The sequence below is a fragment of the Scyliorhinus torazame genome, chromosome 6, assembly GCF_047496885.1.
Source record: "Scyliorhinus torazame isolate Kashiwa2021f chromosome 6, sScyTor2.1, whole genome shotgun sequence".
Taxonomy (NCBI): domain Eukaryota; kingdom Metazoa; phylum Chordata; class Chondrichthyes; order Carcharhiniformes; family Scyliorhinidae; genus Scyliorhinus; species Scyliorhinus torazame.
In genome coordinates, this window is record NC_092712.1 from 127,704,147 (window position 1) to 127,724,869 (window position 20,723).

General features: G+C 50.8%; 1 protein-coding gene across 4 annotated transcripts in view; it reads left to right on the forward strand.

Annotated features, from left to right (window-relative positions):
• Window positions 1–20,723, forward strand: part of LOC140425013 (E3 ubiquitin-protein ligase HECW1-like) — an 856,744-nt gene that overhangs the window by 134,888 nt on the left and 701,133 nt on the right. The gene's annotated exons all lie outside the window — the stretch shown is intronic.

The following is a 20,723-nucleotide window of genomic DNA, read 5'->3' on the forward strand; positions in this document are numbered from 1 at the left end:
TAAAAAAGCAATTAAGGGGGAGAAGGTGAAATACGAGTGCAATCTAGCTAGTAATATAATAGAAGATTGCAAGAGTTTTTTTTGATATATAAAAGGTAAGAGAGAGGCAAGAATGAACATTGGACCACTGAAAATGAGGCTGGAGAAGTAGTAATGGGGAACAAAGAAATGGCAGAAGAACTGAATAGTTACTTTGCATCAATCTTCATGGTGGAAGACAGCAATGACATACCAGAACTTCAGAGGGGACTGTAGGAGAAGGTGCTGGGGAAGCTGAAAGGTCTGAAGGTGAGTAAATCACTCGGACTGGATGGATGACAATTCAGGGTTCCAAAGGCAGATTGTGCAGGCATTGGTGATGATATTTCAGGAATCACTGGAGCCATGGAGGGTCCCAGAGGACTGGAAAATGGCTAATGTATCACCCTTGTTTAAGAAGACATTTCATGGAATGTCGGATTATTTTTTGGAGCAGCTTGTGACAGAGCCCACTAGGGAACAGGCAATTCTGGATTTGTTGATGTGTAATGAGACAGACTTGATTAGGGAACTTATATGATGGTTAGCCTGACTTTGGTTGTTGGTATGATTTTAGAGTTCATTATTAAGAATGAAATTGCGGAGTACTTAGAAGTCCATGGTAAAATAGGGCACAGTCATCACGGCTTCATCAAGGGGAGGTCATGCCTGACGAATCTGTTAGAATTCTTTGAGGAGGTAACAAGGAAGTTAGACAAAGGAGAGCCAGTGGAATTGATCTATTTAGATTTCCAGAAGGCCTTTGACAAGGTGCCAGACAGGATGCTACTAAATAAGATAAGAGCCCATGGTGTGAGGGAAACTGGCATGGAAGAAGATTGGCTGACTGGCAGAAGGGGTCTTTTTCAGGATGGCAGCTGGTGACTAGTGGTGTTCCGCAGAGTTCAGTGTTTTCGACCACAACTATTCATGATGTGCATTAACAATCTGTAAGAAGGAACTGAGGGCATTGTTGCTAAGTTTGCAGATGATATAAAGATATGTGGAAGGACAGGTAGTGTTGTGGATGCAGAGAGGCTGCCGAAGGGCCTGGACAGGCTGGGAGGGTGAGCAAAGTAGTGGCAGGTGGAATACAATGTGGAAAAGTGTGAGGTTATGCACTTTGGTAGGGAGAATAGAAGCATAGACTATTTTCTAAATGGGATAAGGCTTCAGAAAACAGGAGCACAAAGGGACTTAGGAGTCCTAGTTCAGGATTCTCTTAACGTCAACATGCAATTTCATTTGGCAGTTAAGAAGGCAAATGCAATGTTAGCATTCATGTTGAGAGGGCTAGAATACAAGAGCAGGGATGTACTACTGAGGCTGTATAAGGCTCTGGTCAGACCATATTTATAATATTGTGAGCAGTTTTGGGCCCCGTATCTAAGGATCTGTGCTGTCCTTGGAGGGGGTCTGTAGACGATTCACAAGAACGATCGCCATATTGAAGAGCTTGTCGTTTGAGGAGTGGTTGAGGACTCTGGGTCTGTACTCATTGGAGTTTAGAAGGATGAGGGGGGAATCTCATTGAAACTTACAGAATACTGAGAGGCCTAAGATAGAGTGGACATGGAGAGGATGTTTCCACTAGTAGTAGAGACTATAACCCAAGGGCACAACCTCAGACTGAAGGGATGATTTTTAAAAACTGAGATGAGGAGGAATTTCATCAGGCAGACGGTGGTGAATCTGTGGAACTCATTGCAGCTGAAGGCTGTGGAGGCCAAATCATTGAGTGTCTTAAAGATAGAGATAGAGAGGTTCCTGATCAATAAGGGGATCAGGAGTTATGGAGAGAAGGAAGCAGAATGGGGATGAAGAACATATCAACCATGATCGAATGGCCGAGCAGACGCGATAGGCTGAGTGGCCTAATTCTGCTCCTATATCTTATGGTGTTATGGTGTGGTATCATATGCTGACAATTTCCAGGCTTATATGTAAATGAAGTGTCTTCAGGGGTAAAGAGCATCAATAATATGAATATTAAATAGGCTTATAGAGCTGATGAAGGGTGCTGAATAGAAGAAGAAATAGGAACAGACATGACCAATAGGAGTTTGGGTGAAGTCTTTCGGCTTCCAGCACATTGACCCGGATTTTGCTGTCAGCAGTGAATGAAGAACACTCAGTATTCATTACATTTGCCCTGAATTTCTGTGATTTTTTTGTGCTGCCAGTTGAGGTAATTAGAAAGTTTGAATAGCATGGCATCCTCTATGCGGGATTTGGGAATTGTGTGACTAGGGCAGCTACGGACTGTTTCCTACATCAGTCAGACAGGTACACACAGGGAAGAACCTTAACTGCCAAGAGGAAGCGGGTTTGGGTATTGGTGTGGTGTAAAAGCTCCAAAAAGCGCCATTAGGTCAAGATCCAGGAACCTTCCTGTACATTTTGTGTGTGGTTTGCAATGGGTGGGGAACCCCCTTCAAGCTGTCAGGTGTATAATTGCCATACATAAATAGGTAATGAATTCCTGTTTAAACCTTGCGCTCTGGCTTTGACAACCAGCACATGTACCTCCTGAGCTGTCCACAATTTGCTGGGGTCACGTAGCCAAGTGTACTGGAAACAATTCTTATTCATGGAAGCCTTTGAACAGTGAAACTGAAGAGCTGAAGCAATGTTGAGGTGAGATGCTGGTGCTCACAATTCCCCTGCGACTGTTCTCGACTGCTTGACAGCTAATTGTTAACTTCTTGGAAGCCACTTCACCTGCCTTGCAGTTGTCTCACTTTGAGCTGCACTTCCCTGTGACACAAGGGTGACCTACACAGTTCTATCATGCACAACTAATGAGGAACGAGAGGAGCAGCAACAGCAGCAGCACATTCTGCCTTCACCTCAGTCACATGTCCCTCCACAGCGCATAGGGGATGGGCACGGTAATCCAGGTCCGCATAAGGAGGCTATTCAGCCCATCGAGTCTGCACTGATTCTCTGAAAGAGCGCAACTACCTAGGCCCACGCCCCCACTTTATCCCCGTAACACAATAACCCCACCTAACCTTTTGGACACTAAGGGGCAATTTAGCATGGCCATGAACCTAACCTGCACATCTTTGACTGTTGGAGGGAACCAGAGCACCCGGAGGAAACCCACGCAGACACGGGAGAATGTACACACCACGCAGACAGTGACCCAAGGCTGGAATTGAACCCGGGTCCCTGGCGCAGTGAGGCAGCAGTGCTACCACTGTGCCACCGTGCTGATCAACACTCTTTATGTCGGAAGCCAATGTCTCGGACGCTCAGGCTTTCATGGCAGGTCAGTGTTGACATTGTCAACCCCCTGGAACAAGACCTCCTTTCCCATGGGAAAGGTGGGCACACATTGTCAACAGCCGTCAGGATACCTGTCACTGGAGAGCCATCCAATCACAAGCTAATTATCCAGCCCAGGTCTCTATCTCTCCCTAAAGTCGTGCCCTCTCCTCCTGCAAAACGAAAAAGCAGAAAGTTATGGAATTGCGGAGAGGCGGGAGGACAACCTTTGTAGAGGGTTACTGTGAGGCATGGGTGTGAGGGAGCAATAGGATTATAGTGAGTGAACCTTTCCCACCAACCTCAGGTTCTGGATCTTCTTGGCGTGCTGTCTCCAGGTTGGCCACTTCCACCTACACCAGGCTGTCCTCCAATTCCCACCCCGGGAGAGATCACCCCACTACAACACCTCAGATTCCACAGCAGGACCTCCAGCTAAGAATGAGAGATCTGGGGATCAACTTTCCCAGGTCTCCACATCATTCCTGAAGACACTGAAGCTCGGAATCCAAATGCAGTTGAGCATTCCTGACTCTTGCTGCGGTCTTTAATTGGAGGCCTTTACTTTGGCAAATCTGGCATGTCATTCCCCGCCCACTCTGCCTGGTCAGGAAACCTTGAAGTGAGATGTTAATACTGTTCGTCTGTTAAAATAGGACGGCAAAGACCAAGGCAGGTTTCTCCATCTTTTGACCCCATGAGCGCGAATTGAGTGGAGAATCATGCATAATTGAAAAATCTATGTTTGCGCCTGACACCAATTCTGGTGCCTTGCGCTGTTCCCTCGCTGGCAGCGATATTGAAGTTTGTGCCCTGTGCAGGCGGGACCATGCGAAACCATCATTTGCATGGATTTAAATCTCATTAACAGGTTGGACAAAGTATGCTCCACTGTTCCACGATGCTCCACCCCTCGCAAGCAGATGTCACTCAGGCGCCAATTTGTGCAAGTAATTATAAACAGCACCTGGGCGCCATGGCTGCTGAGGCAGAGTGAGAAGATAAGGAAACTTTTAAAAACTCCAAAATGGTCACACTTGCTGAGGGTTGTCTGCGTGAGCCGGGAGGAATAGTGGGAAGGGGCTTGGTGACAGGCCCGAGGACTCAGTCTGCCCTCATTGGGATCGGGGTGGTCTGACTCAGACCGTATGTGTTATAAATGCACCCCTTTGGTTCTACTTACAGCCCCCTGGCTGTTCATACTGCTGACTACACACTGTGTCGTGTTTTTGTTCAGAGATCCTCTGTTCATTTGGGAGCCCACCCAGGCCGCCCACCTGGAAACCCTCAGACCCCAGCTGACCCATCAATGGGATGTGCGTGGCCAAGCTCAATCAGTGGCCCACCAGGTGCTGGCACTCATCAGTGCCCTCATCAGAAGAGCAGCCCCACTGCAGGGGAGGCAAGGGAATAGCAGAGCTTACACCAAACAAAGGACACATGCATCATGGCCTTTGGCACCCTCCCTGGCACAGTTACATTATCAGCTAACCCACATCTCAGGCCCACCAGCTGTCTCCATAGGAGCTGTGGAGCTCCTATCTCTCTCCACAGATGCTATCAGACCTGCTGGGATTGTCCAGTATTTTATGTTTTTGTTTCAGATTCCAGCATCCGCAGTAATTTGCTTTTATCTCCAAGCCCTGCCTGCCCACTGCGCACACATTCCCATCCATCCTACTCCCCGGTCAGGTTGTCACACCGAGGACCCAAATCACACTGCAGCTAAGCTCTCAGCAGACGCGCATTTCCCTCGCTCACCCCATCTGTAGGACCTGCCCACACACAACCCTCTAAGCATGGAGGAGATTGCCAGCACACGGTGACCCTCCCCATCATACAACCTGGTGCCACCCTGCTGGCGGGATTACACACGGCCTCCCCAGTGAGGAATCCCACAGGAGACACCACTGCAGCAAACACGATAGGGGCAAAATGTCGATTGCTGACAAGGCTTTTGGCAGCCACCAGGGACAGGTGCTGAGGTTAGAGGCTCCCCACATCACAGGCCCGGTGCCCCTCACTGATTGGGTTGCGGGGGTGCAGTGCGGACTGCAACATATCAATGGGGCCAGGTGAAGAGTAGGGGTGGGATTGAGAGGGACGTGTTGAGGGTGGGGTTGGAGTACAACTCAGGCTCACCTGGTGGCATTGAATTGTCAAGGGAATCCTCACCTTGCCAACGTGTCTACCCCCCCCCCACCCCCCCCCACCCTCCTGCAGAGAGTGAATTTCGGAGTACAGCCAGCTGTGCTCGCTATCTACCTGGCCGCAGCTGCCATTGCGGATGCACGGAGGCTAGGGGATCAGGACCAGCTCACAGAGGACCCTGCACAACAGGAGCCTGCCCCAGAAGAGCAGGGGTCAGCCGGTGAGGCTTCAGTGCCGGCCGTACAACAGACTGAGAAGGAGGTGCGAAGGAGGTGCCGTACCAAGCACAAATCTACTGTTATGGACTGTCCTTCGAGGAGCTGCCGGACTGCCTGTGCTAGCGAAGGCTTCAGCTAACCAGACATCCGCACACAGGTGCATCTGTGCTGTTACGGATGCCCGATATGCCTGGGTAGCGGATTATATAAATTTCAGTCTGGACCATGCCCATCAGGATGCCTGTGCAGCAGGATTTGCCACCATTGCTGGCATTCTCCGGGTCCAGGGGGTGATTGATGACACACGTGTCCTTCTATGCGCACCGGTGTGGTGGTATGTATTAGGGGTAATACGGTACACCACATGTCGACAGGCTATTGGTGGAGGGATGCCAGGTCCTGATAGGATCTGCCACCTACTGGACTCCACCCAGAAATGCCGGTATAAGAACCCAGCTTTTCCCTCCATTTCCCTCAGCAGCTGCATTCTGTAACCACGCTGCTGGGGATAAAGTTCTGCTTAATAAAGCCTTCAATTGACATTACCTCAACCTGCCTCGCTTCATATTGATGGTGCTACAATTTATTAAGCAGATTTTAAATTGAAGAAAACGACGTGGGAACATAGAGCTCCGAATCACCCCGGAGTGCCTGCGCACCGCACCCCAAGCAGCTAACTCAACATCTATTTTCAAGCACTGGCTGGCATGCTTTGAGGGCTACCTCCGAACGGCCCCCGGCACACCGACAGACGAACAAAAGATGCAGGTCCTCTATTCCAGGGTGAGTCCTGACGTCTACTCCCTTATCGAGGACGAGGACGGTTTCACCGGTGCCATCGCCGCGCTGAAGGATATCTACATCCGGCCCGCCAACCAGGTTTTTGCTCGCTACCAGCTCGCCACACGACGGCAATTTCCGGGGGAATCACTGGACGAGTTTTATAATGCCCTGCAGATCCTGGGTCGAAACTGCAACTGCCCGGCGGTAACAGTGAACACACAGAGCTCCTGGCCTGCGATGCGTATGTGGCAGGTTTGGCCTCTTCCCAGATCCGCCAGGGGCTTCTGGCGAAAGAATCTCTGGGACTTACAGAAGCTCGGGCCCTGGCGGCATCCCTCGATGTGGCCTCGCGTAACGCCCGCGCCTACGCCCCCGACCGCACTACAGCCCCTTGGGCTCCGTGGACCCCCGCTGCGGTCAACTCTCTCCAACACCCCCCCCACCCCCCAAAACACCAGACCAACCGGGGTGGCCCCGCTGCTATTTTTGCGGCCAGCCGAAACACCCTCGGCAGCGCTGCCCGGCCCGCGCGGCTACCTGCAAAAGCTGCGGGAAGAAGGGCCACTACGCGACGGTGTGCAAGTCCCGCGGGGTCGCCGCTATCTCCGGGGAAGAAACGGGACCACAGACCCAGCCCCCCCAGCGATCCACGTGCGACCAACGGACGCCGCCATTTTGGACCCTAGACGACACGAGGAAGAGATGGGCGCTGCCATTTTGTCCACCCCCGACCGCGCTCGATCTGTGGACGCCGCCATCTTGGCTGAAGGACCCCGACACAGACGGCCACATACTGCCTGATTACGATGCTCAACTTTAACATCCACGTCTGGCTTCGACGACCCTCAACCAGTCGCGACCCCGGACGCTCCAGACTGCAACCACTACAGTCCTAGTGAATGGCTACGAGACGCCGTGTCTTATCGACTCTGGGAGCACGGAGAGCTTCATTCATCCGGACACGGTAAGGCGCTGTTCCCTCGTAATTCGGCCAAGCACCCAGAAAATCTTCCTGGCGGCGGGATCCCACTCCGTTCAGATCATGGGATTCTGCATCGCTAACCTAATGGTGCAGGGGAGGGAGTTCCGAAATTACCGGCTGTATGTCCTCCCCCATCTCTGTGCGCCCACACTCCTAGGGTTGGACTTCCAATGCAACCTCCAGAGTTTAACATTTAAATTTGGTGGCCCTATACCCCCACTGACTGTCTGCGGCCTCGCGACCCTCAAGGTTGAACCGCTTTCCTTGTTTGCGAACCTCACCCCGGATTGCAAACCCGTCACCACCAGGAGCAGACGGTACAGCGCCCAGGACCGAGCATTTATCCGGTCCGAAGTCCAGAGGCTGCTGAAGGAAGGCATCATCCAGGCTAGCAACAGTCCCTGGAGAGCCCAGGTGGTAGTCGTTAAGACCGGGGAGAAACAGAGGATGGTCATCGACTATAGTCAGACCATCAACAGGTACACTCAACTAGATGCATACCCTCTCCCCCGCATATCCGACATGGTCAATCGGATTGCACAGTACAAGATCTTTTCCACCGTGGACCTCAAGTCTGCCTACCACCAGCTCCCCATCCGTCCCGGTGACCGCAACTATACTGTCTTCGAAGCAGACGGGCGGTTATACCACTTTTTAAGGGTTCCATTCGGCGTCACGAACGGAGTCTCGGTCTTCCAACGAGAGATGGACCGAATGGTTGACCAGCACGGTTTACGGGCCACGTTCCCGTATCTCGACAACGTCACCATCTGCGGCCACGACCAGCAGAACCACGACGCCAATCTCCAAAAATTCCTCCAGACCACTCACGCCCTGAACCTTTCTTACAACAAAGAAAAATGCGTGTTCCGCACCGATTGTCTAGCCATCCTGGGCTACATAGTGCGTAATGGAGTGATAGGCCCCGACCCTGAACGCATGCGCCCCCTCATGGAGTTCCCTCTCCCCCACTGTGCCAAAGCCCTGAAACATTGCCTGGGCTTCTTTTCTTATTACGCCCAGTGGGTTCCACAATACGCCGACAAGGCCCGTGCGCTAATCCAGTCCACTACTTTTCCCCTGTCGACAGAGGCATGCCAGGCCTTTAGCCACATCAAAGCGGATATCGCAAAGGCCACGACGCGCGCCATCAACGAGTCCCTCCCCTTCCAGGTCGAGAGCGACGCATCAGATGTAGCTCTGGCGGCCACCCTCAACCAAGCAGGCAGATCCGTGGCCTTCTTCTCCCGAACCCTCCACGCTTCAGAAATCCGCCACTCCTCAGTGGAAAAGGAGGCACAAGCAATAGTGGAAGCTGTGTGACACTGGAGGCATTACCTGGCCGGTAGGAGATTCACTCTCCTCACTGACCAATGGTCGGTTGCCTTCATGTTCGATAATGCACAGCGGGGCAAGATCAAGAACGCCAAGATCTTGCGGTGGAGGATCGAACTCTCCACCTTCAATTATGAGATCTTGTACCGTCTGAACGAGCCATCCGATGCCCTATCTCGCGGCACATGTGCCAAAGTACAAGTGGACCGTCTACAAGCCCTCCACGAGGACCTCTGCCACCCGAGGGTCACTCGTTTCTACCATTTCCTTAAGGCCCGCAACCTCCCTTACTCCGTTGAGGACGTCCGAACAGTCACCAGAAACTGCCAGATCTGCGCTGAGTGCAAACCGCACTTTTTCAGGCCAGATAGAGCGCACCTGGTTAAGGCCTCTCGACACTTTGAACGCCTCAGTTTGGATTTCAAAGGCCCCCTCCCCTCCACCAATCGCAACGCGGACTTCCTGAACGTCGTTGACGAATACTCCCGTTTCCCTTTCGCCATCCCCGCCCCGACATGACAGCGTCCACGGTCATTAAAGCCCTCGGTACCATTTTTACACTGTTCGGTTTCCCCGACTTTATCCATAGCGTCCTTTATGAGTGACGAACTGCGTCAATTCCTGCTCAGCAGGGGCATAGCCTCGAGCAGGACGACCAGTTACAACCCCCGGGGGAACGGGCAGGTAGAAAGGGAGAATGGAACGGTCTGGAAGGCCGTCCTGCTGGCCCTCCGGTCTAGGAGTCTCCCAATTTCCCGCTGGCAGGAAGTCCTCCCGGATGCCCTTCTCTCTATCCGGTCCCTGCTGTGCACCACCACGAATCAAACGCCTCACGAGCGCCTCCTCCTCTTTCCTAGGAAGTCCTCCTCTGGAACGTAACTTCCGACCTGGCTAGCAGCTCCGGGACCCATTCTGCTCCGGAAACATGTGCGGGCGCGCAAGTCAGATCCGTTGGTGGAACGGGTGCATCTCCTTCACGCCAACCCGCAATACGCCTATATGGAGTACCCCGATGGTCGACAGGACACGGTCTCCCTGCGAGATCTGGCGCCCGCCGGAGCTACCCACACCCCCCCAACGCCAATCAACACCTCCTCACTCCCGCCGGTTCATCCCGCAGCCACCTCCTTCCTGGGGGGTTCAGTTCTCCTCCCAGACCCGCCCAGGAGTAAGGACACAGGGGACAGCGCTCCGCTCCCAGAGTCGATGGGACTCGAGCCAGCACCACCACGTCCGAGACGATCGGAAAAGACGACCAGGGCGCCCATCCGGCTCATCGAATCACTTTAACTCTGTTTGGCCCGTTGGCCCAGTTTTCAGTTATTGTGTCTTGTTATAGTTATGGCATCATGCCGACCCTGTTTGGCCCGTTGGCCCAGTTTTCAGTTATGGTGTCTTGTTATAGTTATGGCATCATGCCGACCCTGTTTGGCCCGTTGGCCCAGTTGAAGCGATAATTTTGTGTTTTGTTCAAAGTTACGGCACAGTACCGACTCTGTAAACCCCTACCACCATGCGAACCACCATCCCGCTGGGTTCTTTTTCAACAAGGGGTGAATGTGGTGGTATGTATTAGGGGTAATACGGTACACCACGTGTCGACAGGCTATTGGTGGAGGGATACCAGGTCCTGATAGGATCTGCCACCTACTGGACTCCACCCAGAAATGCCGGTATAAGAACCCAGCTTTTCCCTCCATTTCCCTCAGCACCTGCATTCTGTAACCACGCTGCTGGGAATAAAGTTCTGCTTAATAAAGCCTTCAATTGACATTACCTCAACCTGCCTCGCGTCATATTGACGGTGCTACAACCGGTTCATCAGTGGATGCCCTTCATCAATAGGAAGGGTTTCCAGTCCCTGAATGTGCAGTTGGTGTGCGACCACTCGCTGCACATCATGCATGCCTGCGCCCGATACCCAGGCAGCATACACAACACTTACATCCTGGCACACTCTGAGGTTCCTGGCACTTTCAAGGTGCATTTTCGGGTGAGGGGTTGGCCCTCGGATGACAAGGGCATGGCTAATGACGCCTTTCTGGAGACCCCAGACTGAGATGGAGACCCATTTTAAAGATGCCCACACAGTAACCAGGAGCATCATTGAGTGGTGTATCAGCTTACAGAAGATACACATCCGATGCCTGGGCTAGTACAACCTCATCACCTCTCGATTTGCAAACTACAAGGTCTGGTCACCGGCCGCTCCCCTGCCCTATCCCACCTATCCATTCCCGCCCCACCCTTCCAAATGAAACCCCCTTCCCCAGAGTCTCTCACACCTTCTCTGTCTCTCCAGCCTTTATGGCACCTCCCCTGTCCCTCCTCCCTTCACTCCACCTTCGCTGTCCCTCCTCCCTTCACTCCACCTTTCCTGTCCCTCCTTCCTTCACTCCACCTTCCCTGTCCCTCCTCCCTTCACTCCACCTTCCCTGTCCCTCCTCCCTTCACTCCACCTCCCCTGTCCCTCCTCCCTTCACACCACCTCCCCCGTCCCTCCTCCCTTCACTCCACCTTCCCTGTCCTTCCTCCCTTCATGGCACCTTCCCTGTCCCTCCCCATTCACAGCACCTTCTCTGTCTCTCCTTCCTCCACTCCATCTTCCCTGTCCCTCCTGTCATGATATTCAGGTAAACATCATGGTGCAAACATACATACATACTGATGGACAGATCAACGGACCAATCAACACACAACACCACAGCCAATCACAGGCAAGAGCATACACACTACAAAACAGGGAACACGACACGTCCGGCGCATTCCAGCAGGAGACAGCTCAGGGCACAGAGCTCACAGCAAGCCACTCAGACATCCACCATGTGCTGAGTGCCACTCCAAGATAGTGTTAGGAATAGGTCCACAGATTCAAGGGTTATGATCGAACCTCAGTAACCAGTTTACTACTGTAAATATATGTTAGTAATAAAACTGAGTTGTACCATTCGCAACCGTTTTGGTTCGTCTGTGTAGCAGAGCACCCAACACATCACCTCCCCTCCCCCTCCCCTCACTCCACCTTCCCTGTCCCTCCCTCCTTCACTCCACCTTCCCTGTCCCTCCCTCCTTCACTGCACCTTCCCTGTCCCTCCCTCCTTCACTCCACCTTCCCTGTCCCTCCCTCCTTCACTCCACCTCCCCTGTCCCTCCTCCCTTCACTCCACCTTCCCTGTCCCTCCCCCCTTCACAGCACTTCCCTTGTCCCTCCTCCCTTCACTCCACCTGCCCTGTCCCTCCTCATCTCACTCCACCTTCCCTGTCCCTCCTCCCTTCACTCCACCTTCCCTGTCCCTCCTCCCTTCACTCCACCTTCCCTGTCCCTCCTCCCTTCACTCCACCTTCCCGGTCCATCCTCCCCTCCTCCCTTCACTCCACCTTCCCTGTCCCTCCACTCTTCACTCCACCTTCCCTGTCCCCCCTCCCCTCACTCTACCTTCCCTGTCCCTCCACTCTTCACTCCACCTGCCCTGTCCCTCCTCATCTCACTCCACCTTCCCTGTCCCTCCTCCCTTCACTCCACCTTCCCTGTCCCTCCTCCCTTCACTCCACCTTCCCTGTCCCTCCTCCCTTCACTCCACCTTCCCGGTCCATCCTCCCCTCCTCCCTTCACTCCACCTTCCCTGTCCCTCCACTCTTCACTCCACCTTCCCTGTCCCCCCTCCCCTCACTCTACCTTCCCTGTCCCTCCACTCTTCACTCCACCTTCCCTGTCCCTCCTGCCTTCACTCCACATTCCCTGCCCCCCCCCCCCTCACTCTACCTTCCCTGTCCCCCCTCCCCTCACCCTACCTTCCCTTTCCCTCCACTCTTCACTCCACCTTCCCTGTCCCTCCTCCCTTCACTCCACATTCCCTGTCCCTCCTCCCTTCACTGCGTAGGCAGCATGTGGGTCTTGTCAATGGGACAGAGGATGATGATTACTCGCTGTGAGATGAGCCCTGGTGTTCCTCATTTCCTCATTGTTTGACAAAGTCTGACTCCTGCCTTTAGGATCACATTCCACTGTCCGCCCGGGTGATCCCTGCATGCGTGCTGGCCAATCCATCTCACGGGCCCATATATCGTTTTGGGGGGATGGGGGCGGGGAGGGGGGGGGGGGGGTGCATTCTGACGATGGTGAACAGTTAGGGCTAAGCTATCATACAAGGCAGCCTCATACTTATGGCCCCATTCCCTGCCACCTCGCGCTGAGTGTGACCATAAGGTAGGATGTTCATGTGTCATGGGTGTCGTACCCCACCCCCTCCTCCAACCTTCACCCCCTCACCCACAAATCAAGGCCCCCCCCCACCAAACAATCCCCCCCCCCCCCCCACCACCACCAAACACCACCCCCTCACACCCAACCTGGCACACCCTCTACACCCAGCCCCGGCCCATTCCCATTCCTAACACCCTTCAGACAGAAGATAGAGCCAGGATGAAATGTTGGTAATGAAGTGTTTATTGGTGACTATGTACACTGCTGCCCCCTGGCCCCTAATTCTCACATATGTCTTACACCCATACCAACTTTCTAATTTTCCGTGCTCTAATGCTCCTTATGGTGTGACCCCAGACAGCACATCGGGCATGGATGCGACCTGCTACGTGTCTCGTCCTCTGACCTGAGATGCCTCTGGAGGGCCTGGACCTGAATGGGCCCACCCGACCTTCGGGTGTCACACGTGATGATGTGCCCCTATTCTGCCTGCTGCCCATCAAATGCGCCAGTGTCACGTTTGGGTGGATTTGGAATCACTGAAGCGTTCCACCACCTCTCTTCAGGAGGCACCGGCATGGGCCCCATCCTTCCTCCTCGCTAGGGGTGATCAATGGCCTCCGGGCTACTCCAAGGGATGGAGGTGAGGCCGATGTGAGCTCCAGAGGCTCCACTGTCACCTAGAGCTGCCAGTCATGGAGCCCCCGCCCCTCCCTCGTCTGAGCCATGGTCGCAATGCCCTGATCCATGGCGCACTGAGAGGTGGTATTGTAGGCAGTGAAGAAGGTTATCAAAAATTGCAGCAGGAGGATCTTGATTTGCTGAGGAAATGGGCCGAGAAATGGCAAATGGAGTTCAATACAGATAAGTGTGAGGTGTTGCATTTTGGAAAGTCAAATCAAGGTAGGACTTTCACGTTGAACGGTAGGACCTTAGGGAGTATCGTGGAACAGGGACCTTGGAGTTCAGGTGCATGATTCTCTAAAGGTTGAGTCACAGAGTGATAGGTCAGTGAAGAAGGCTTTTGGCATGCTGGCCTTCATTAGTCAAGGCATTGAGTATAGAAGTTGAGAAGTTATGTTGCAGTTGTACAGGATGTTGGTGAGGCCGCACCTGGAGTATTGTGTTCAGTTTTGGTCACCTTTCTGTAGGAAAGATGTTATTAAACTGGAGAGAGTGCACAAGAGATTTACAAGGATGTTGCCAGGTTTCCTCCCACAGTGCAAAGAACATAAGAATTAGGAACAGGAGTAGGCCATCTGGCCCCTCGAGCCTGCTCCGCCATTTAATGACATCATGGCTGATCTTTGTGGACTCAGCTCCACTCTCCGGCCCGTACACCATATCCCCGAATCCCTTCTTTCGAAAGGCATCTAGCTTTTTCTTAAAAACGTTTAAAGAAGGAGCCTCAACTGCTTCACTGGGCAAGGAATTCCAGAGATTCACAACCCTTTGGGTGAAGAAGTTCCTCCTACACTCCGTCCTAAATCTACCTCCCCTTATTTTGAGGCTATGCCCCCTAGTTCTGCTTTCCCCGACCGTGGAAACAACCTGCCCGCATCTATCATCTATTCCCTTCATAATTCCGCATCTATTCCCTACATAATTTTATATGTCTCAATAAGATCCCCCCGCATCCTTCTAAACTCCAATGAGTACAGTCCCAGTCTACTCAACCTCTCGTCATAATCTAATCCCCTCAACTCTGGGATCAACCTAGTGAATCTCCTCTGCACTCCATCCAGTGCCAATATGTCCTTTCTCAGGTAAGGAGACCAAAACTGAACACAATACTCCAGATGTGGCCTCACCAACATCCTATACAATTGCAGCATAAACTCACTAATCTTGAACTCCATCCCTCTAGCAATGAAAGACAAAACTCGATTCGCCTTCTTAATCACCTGTTGCACCTGCACACCAACTTTTTGCGACTCGTGCACCAGCACACCCAGGTCCCTCTGCACAGCAGCATGTTTTAACATCTTACCATTTAAATAATAATCCATTCTGCTGTTATTCCTCCCAAAATGGATAGCCTCACACTTGGCAACATTGAATTCCATCTGCCAGACCCTAGCCCATTCACCTAACCTATCCAAATCCTTCTGCAGACTTCCGGTATCCTCTGCACTTTTTGCTTTACCACTCATCTTAGTGTCGTCTGCAAACTTTGACACATTGCACTTGGTCCCCAACTCCAAATCGTCTATGTAAATTGTGAACAACTGCGGGCCCAACACTGATCCTTGAGGGACCCCACTAGTTACAGGTTGCCAACCAGAGAAACACCCATTTATCCCCACTCTCTGCTTTCTGTTAGTTAACCAATCCTCTACCCATGCTACCACTTTACCCTCAATGCCATGCATCTTTAGTTTATACAGCAACCTTTTGTGTGGCACCTTGTCAAAAGCTTTCTGGAAATCCAGATATACCACATCCATTGGCTCCCCGTTATCTACTGCACTGGTAACGGCCTCAAAAAATTCAACCAAATTAGTCAGACACGACCTACCCTTTGTGAACCCATGCTGCGTCTGCCCAATGGGTCAATTTCCCTCCAGGTGCCCCGCTATTTTCTCCTGAATGATAGATTCCAGCATTTTCCCTACAACCGAAGTTAAGCTTACCGGCCTATAATTACCCGCTTTCTGCCGACCTCCTTTTTTAAACAGTGGTGTCACGTTTGCTACTTTCCAATCCTCTGGGACCACCCCAGAGTCTAGTGAATTTTGATAAATTATCACTGGTGCTTTTACAATTTCCCTAGCCATCTCTTTTAACACTCTGGGATGCATCCCATCAGGGCCAGGAGACTTGTCTACCTTTAGCCCCATTAGCTTGCCCAATACTGCCTCCTTAGTGATTACAATCATGATCAGGGGGTTGGATAGGGTGGACAGTGAGAGCCTTCTCCCGCGGATGGATATGGCTGGCACGAGGGGACATAACTTTAAACTGAGGGGTAATAGATATAGGACAGAGGTCAGAGGTAGGTTCTTTACGCAAAGAGTAGTGAGGCCGTGGAATGCCCTACCTGCTACAGTAGTGAACTCGCCAACATTGAGGGCATTTAAAAGTTTATTGGATAAACATATGGATGATAATGGCATAATGTAGGTTAGATGGCTTTTGTTTCGGTGCAACATCGTGGGCCGAAGGGCCTGTACTGCGCTGTATTGTTCTATCTTCTATGTTCTAAGGTCCTCACCTATCATATCCTTATTTCCATCAGTCACTGGCATGTTATTTGTGTCCTCCACTGTGAAGACTGACCCAAAAAACCTGTTCATCTCCTCAGCCATTTCCCCGTCTCCTATTATTAAATCTCCCTTCTCATCTTCCAAAGGACCAATATTTACCTTAGCCACTCTTTTTTGTCTTATATATTTGTAGAAGCTTTTACTATCTGCTTTTATGTTCTGAGCCAGTTTACTTTCATAGTCTACCTTACTCTTCTTTATGGCTTTTTTGGTAGCTTTCTGTTGTCCCCTAAAGACTTCCCAGTCCTCTAGTCTCCCATTAATTTTTGCCACTTTGTATGTTTTTTCCTTCAATTTGATACTCTCCCTCACCTCCTTAGATATCCACGGTCGATTTTTCCCCTTTCTACCGTCTTTCTTCTTTGTCGGTGTGAACCTTTTCTGAACACTGTGAAAGATCGCTCGGAAGGTTCTCCACTGTTCCTCAACTGCTTCACCATGAAGTCTTTGCTCCCAGTCTACCTTAGCTAGTTCTTCTCTCATCCCATTGTAATCGCCTTTGTTTAAGCACAAAACACTAGTGTTTGATTTTACCTTGTCATTCTCCAACTGTTTTTTAAATTCCACCATATTGTGGTCGCTCCTTCCAAGAGGATCCCGAACTATGAGATCATTAATCAATCCTGCCTCATTACACAGGACCAGATCTAGGACTGCTTGTTCCCTTGTAGGTTCCATTACATACTGTTCCAGGAAATTATCCCGGGCACATTCTATAAACTCCTCCTCAAGGCTGCCTTTACCAACCTGGTTAAACCAATCGATATGCAGATTAAAATCTCCCATTATAACCGCTGTACCATTTCTACATGCATCCGTTATTTCTTTGCTTGTTGCCTGCCCTACCATCCTGTTACTATTTGGTGGCCTATAGACTACTCCTATCAGTGACCTTTTCGCCTTACTATTCCTGATTTCCACCCAAATTGATTCAACCTTGTCCTCCATAGCACCAATATCATCCCTTACTATTGCCCGGATGCCATCCTTAAACAACAAAGCTGCACCACCGCCCTTACCGTCCATTCTATCCTTTCGTATAGTCTGATACCCTTGGATATTTAACTCCCAATCGTGACCATCTTTTAACCATGTTTCAGTAATGGCCACTAAATCGTAGTCATTCACGATGATTTGCGCCATCAACTCATTTACCTTATTTCGTATACTACGAGCATTCAGGTAAAGTACACTTATGCTGTTTTTTATGTCTTTGTTATGAATCCTAACACCTTGATCAGTAACTTTTCGCAATTTATTTTTCCTCTTACCCTTTCTCCTAATTTTCCTTGTCTTTGAACCCATATCTCTACATAATAACCTGTCACGTAACCTGCTGCCTTGATCTCCATTAACCATGATACTGTCCATAGCTTTACACTTCCCTTCCCCCCAAAGATGTGCGGATTAGGTGGTTTGGCCATGCTAAATTGCCCTTAGTGTCCAAAGAATGTTAAGTGGGGGTTACTAGATTACGGGGATAGGGTAGATACGTGGGTTTAAGTGGGGTGCTCTTTGTGAGGGCCGTTGCAGACTCGATGGCCAAATAGCCTCCTTCTGCACTGTAAATTCTATGATTCAAGGGACTGAGCTATAGGGAGAGGTTGGACAGGCGAGGACTTTTTTCTTTGAAGCGTAGGAGACTGAGGGGTGATCTTATGGAGTTGTATAAGATCATGAGAGGCATGGATAGGGTGAATGCACTCAGTCTTTTTCCCAGGGTTGGGGAATCAAGAACTAGAGGGCATAGGTTTAAGTTAAGAGGGGGAAGAATTAATGGCAACCTGAGGAACAACTTTTTTACCCAGAGGGTGCTACATATGTGGAATGAGCTACCGGAGGAAGTGGTTGAGGCAGGAACATAGCCAACATTTAAAAGATATTTGGACAGATACATGGATAGGAAAGGTTTAGAGGGATAGGGGCCAAATGCAGGCAAATGGATTTAGCTTCGATGGGATTTTTTGTTGGCATGGACCAGTTTGTGCTGACGAGCCTGACTCCGTGCCGTAGACTCAATAATTCTATGAGACTGGGTCCATGTCCCTCAGCGAGAGAGGCATGTCCCTCAGTGCCTATGTCATGTCCCTCACTGTCTCGGTCATGTCCTTTTGTGCATGTTACATGTCCCTCTGTGACTGGCCAAGGTCAGTCAGCATCTGGCCAACACTTGCAAGAGGGCCATAAGAGGATTTGCACCGGGGAGATCTCAGAATGAAATCTTACCCAACCCTGCCAGCACAATGCTGTATTTTCCAGGGCTGTCTGATGCCCCCCCCCCCCCCCCCCCCCCACGCCGGTGTGACATCACGCTGGCGGGAATCACTACTGCTCTCCAGGACTCGAGATGACCACGGAGGCCAGTGTGGTTCCCGGGTGGTCAGGACATGGCAGAGCAGTACCCTGGCACTACATCTGGTATTCTGGCATTGCCAGGTTGGCATTGCCAGGTTCACACTGCCAAGGTGGGGCGGGGACAGGGTCAGGGTAACAATGGGGAGTGGTGAGGAGCTGAAGGATGGATGAGATGGGCTGAAAAGATTGCCACAGATGATCGATGATAGATGGGAGTGGAGGGAGATTGCTGGCAAGGATCGATGGAAGGGAAATTAAGATGATTGAGGGCACAATTCGGGTGATTTTACAATCACCCTAGGACTTTGATCCCAGCGGGGCACACGGAAACTGCAAACTCATTAGAGCAGGTCACCCGGCTCCATGTGTCATACAGGGCCTCAAGCATGAAAGGTTGCTGTTGCTGCCAATCCTGATTCAGTAGAGGGGTTTCTATTCCTTCCTAGTGGATCTGAACGCTTTGATCCTTTTAATTTCAGCACTATTATGCAGACCAGCAACAGAGGCTCCATGCTGAGATGCATGTTTTGTTCACCAACCTGCCTTCATAGCACCCAATTTTCATGGTGAGTCTGCCTTAATTGGGATGCAAACATGGAGGCTGCCAATTAGGAGGCCCCTTCCAGGAGTATTCTGCCACCAGCCTTTCTGCTGGCAAGTGCAGGCTTGAGACCCACATTTGATCCTGACATCCAGGTCCTGAGGTCAGCAAAAAGAACCAGTCAATGTTTCAGGCATATGAGCATCCATCAGATGGAGGGGTACAGACCTGAAACTTTGGACAGAATTTAATGCCCTCTGCCATGGTGACTTTGTAGTTGGGGCATTTAATCAAGCATAAGGGTGTGGGATGGGGACCCTGTCACCTACCAGCCCCTGCCTGATTAAGTCTGGAAGGCCCACATAAGGGGCTCTTCCTGCCGTGGTTGATATTAATCAGTAGTGGGCCAGGACGTAGCCATGCTGAAAACCCAACAAGAAAACCCAAACTCCAGGGGGCGGGAGGTTGGTGGCAAGTGGTGGCAGAGACACTCAGTGCCTGGTCAAATGGCTCGGCATCGGGTTAAGGGAAAGCCTGTTGAGAGTCACCCTTAGACCTCTAGTGGGTGCATTTCCTGCAACAACCACATGTCCCGGTGGCACTAATGGGTAATGGACATCTGATTGGCAGGGTGGGATATCCGCCCGGGATCCTAAATCTCGGGGAAGACCTGCCGCTGGCCAGTCAGGCACTTAATATAGCGGATTTTCCTCAACATTGGTGTTGTGGGCCTCTCGCTAGTGCGCTAGCCAGCCAGTCCTCCATTTCCTGGATTAAATTCCCTTCATTAACTCTTTTCCCACTCCACAGATGCTGTCTGACCAGTTGAGCGTTTCAAGAATTATTTGTTTTAATTTAATCAGTGCATCTCTTTTTGAATAACAGCTAGATCATCTTTATTTACAATATTTAGTTTGAGGATTAGCAAAGCACCTTACTACTAAAGTATCATACAAAGTATAAGTAATTTAAAGATTTGAAGTATTTACATATATATTTCCAAGTGTACTCAATAGGGGGCTGATTAACTCAGTTGGCTCGAATGCTAGCATGTGGTTCAGAATAATACCAACAGGGTTCAATTCCTGTTCTGGTTGAGGTGAATCCCTACCCCTTAGAATAGAAGGCAATGGCAAATCACCGCTGATAAAAACTGAAAATAGCTCAGGATGAAGCACCAGCAGATAATGAACCAAGGACCTGCCTTCAGGCAGAGCACGCATATCATACCATACCCCACAATATTCATCAGAAAGCTGGAGTAGTGTAAATAATTTCAATACACCATTTTCTCCACTCCATTCTTGATCTAATGCCCAGATCACCAGGCAATCTTTAAAAATAAATGGACTCAATAAGTTGAGAAATGTCAGTTCTAGGAAATAAAGCATGTCCTCACTTACAGTATCGTGCTGCACACCTGACAGGTACAGTCGGAGCTACGTACACAATAAGGGGTGCCAATTTAAGACTGAGATGAGGAGGAATTTCTTCCTGAGGTCTGTGAGTCTTTGGAACTCCTTGTCACAGAGAGTTGTAGGGGCAGAGCCCTTGTGTCTACTTAGGACTGAGATAGGTAGATTCCTGATCAGGAAGGGAA